The following is a 1,952-nucleotide window of genomic DNA, read 5'->3' as shown; positions in this document are numbered from 1 at the left end:
TTTCCCTACCTTGGGGCTGGAGGGGAGGGATCAAGAGCATTATTGTTATTGATTTGACTGCCAACCTGGAGCCAAACAGACAGAAACCAAGGTTTTTATTATTATTAAAAAGTCTAAACCTGTTCTTCCCTTTTCTTACAGGGCACAGAGGTTAGCAGAATCACACGTGCTTAAAATCTTGCCCCAGCAAAAGGTCAAGGCTGACTTCTTGAAACAGAAACCCCAGGGCATCCTACAAATCTCCTAAGGGCTTGACTTGGGCTTTAATAATGCCAGTTGGGCTGTAAGGGCTTTTCCAGCATTTAAACTTCTTTGTTTTCATCCTGAGCATTGATCCTTTTTCAGACAGGATTTAAAATCCCCCTAAACATTTCACCTCTGAGTCTGCCTTCTTGTCTGGGTTAGAAAAAGCCTTCAAACCTCCTACTGGCATAAGGGGCAGATGCTCTGCATGCTAACAGCCATGAAGCCCCTGATACCTCTAGACTGTTATTGACAGAATTGCCCAGACTCTCAGGCTCCCAAAGCTCTGGTAAAACCCTGGAAGTGTGGAAAAGCACATACCTGGACCAGACCCCAGTCAAGAGGACTCCAAAGGGCAGGATCCCTGTGGACCTGGGTGCTCTGAGGACCCAAAGGTCCACCTGGCAGGAGCCCAGAGGGATGTCATGGCATCACCCCCAAATATCTGACGTTCAGCTAGAGTGCTGCATTTCTCTGATGAAACCCTCTTGATGTGAAACAGCAAGCCCATCTCACCCAGGAGGACTTGGAGTATCTATGCTTATTGCCAGGTGCCTGCTGCCTGCACTGGTGTTCCCTCACCCTACCAGGTGCTGGAATTACAACCCTCCAAAGGTTAAGAATTGAGCCAGATTTATTTTTTTTAAGAAATACTGAACATCCCAAAGCAGATGCTTGAAATGGATCCTCCCTCTATGTTTAGTTGTGTTTTTTTTTCCCAGCAGAAATTCTGAAAAAAGGGGGGGGTTATCTCAGACCATAGTGGGTAAAGCTAGCACCTCACTCCGCAAAGATCACTTTCCCTGAAAAGACAATCCCCACCTCCTCCAGTTTCAGGATTTTAGCAGAAGCCATGATATTTCCCTCACTTCAGATGCTTTGAATATTAAGGCTGGGGTGGGGAGGAAGAGAAAAGCCTCTGTCCCCTAAGTCATGGTGGGAGCCCTAGGACCCAGGAGCTGCTGTGGACACTTCAGTATCAGCAAGGCTTGCACCAAGCAGGGTTAGACATCACCGCTGTGTCAACACCTGCAGCCTGCACAAAGTATCAGAAAAAGTGGCTGAACACCCCTCCTCCCACTGGAGCACACAGCAATTTATATGTGATGTTTCCACCTGTCAAGTGTTTTTAATTTATTAATAGGTTTGCTATTTTTAAAAAATCCCCATATGTGAGAGCTGAGTTCAGCAAATTACCACAGCTGAACATCAGTACAGAGAGACAGGAAAGCAATATCATGCTCAGTGGAATATTTAACAAGCACTGATTGCGTGGAAACCCAACTTGGTGAAACCTGCTGTGTAGAGTCCCAGAATGAATAACTGTCACAAAACAGCGGCCATGACAAACTGGACATTGTGTTTGGGTAGGGTTCTCATTCGATAAACCACCTGGACCCTGTTCTCACAAGGAGAGCCCCTTTTTTGGTAACCACCCTGATAAACTGAATTAAGCACTGTTCTTGAAAGGGGAGCCCCTCCTTGGGCAGCCACCCTGATAAATGGGACACTGTCCTTACCTGATAAGGAACAGTGACCAGCAAGAGAAGCTCCGTGGAGGCACAGTGCCACCTTGTGAAAGACCACTTTCCTGTTTAAGGACAGAGCACGTGTGAAAATACAGGACATTGCTTAGTTGACCTGGATAGAGGGGGGTTTGAGTGATTACCTGGACCCCTGTGCCCCACCAACTCATTTTCCAGGGCATT

General features: G+C 46.8%; 1 protein-coding gene across 1 annotated transcript in view; it reads right to left on the bottom strand.

Annotated features, from left to right (window-relative positions):
- The window catches only part of GALNT14 (polypeptide N-acetylgalactosaminyltransferase 14), a gene marked incomplete at its 5' end in the record, with an annotated part of 38,836 nt that overhangs the window by 36,703 nt on the left and 181 nt on the right, over positions 1–1,952 (bottom strand). The gene's annotated exons all lie outside the window — the stretch shown is intronic.

This window comes from Chaetura pelagica, unplaced genomic scaffold (assembly GCF_000747805.2).
Source record: "Chaetura pelagica isolate M959 unplaced genomic scaffold, ChaPel_1.0 scaffold620, whole genome shotgun sequence".
Lineage (NCBI taxonomy): Eukaryota > Metazoa > Chordata > Aves > Apodiformes > Apodidae > Chaetura > Chaetura pelagica.
The sequence above is the reverse complement of the archived record's forward strand: the minus strand, read 5'-3'. Positions and strand labels throughout refer to the sequence as shown.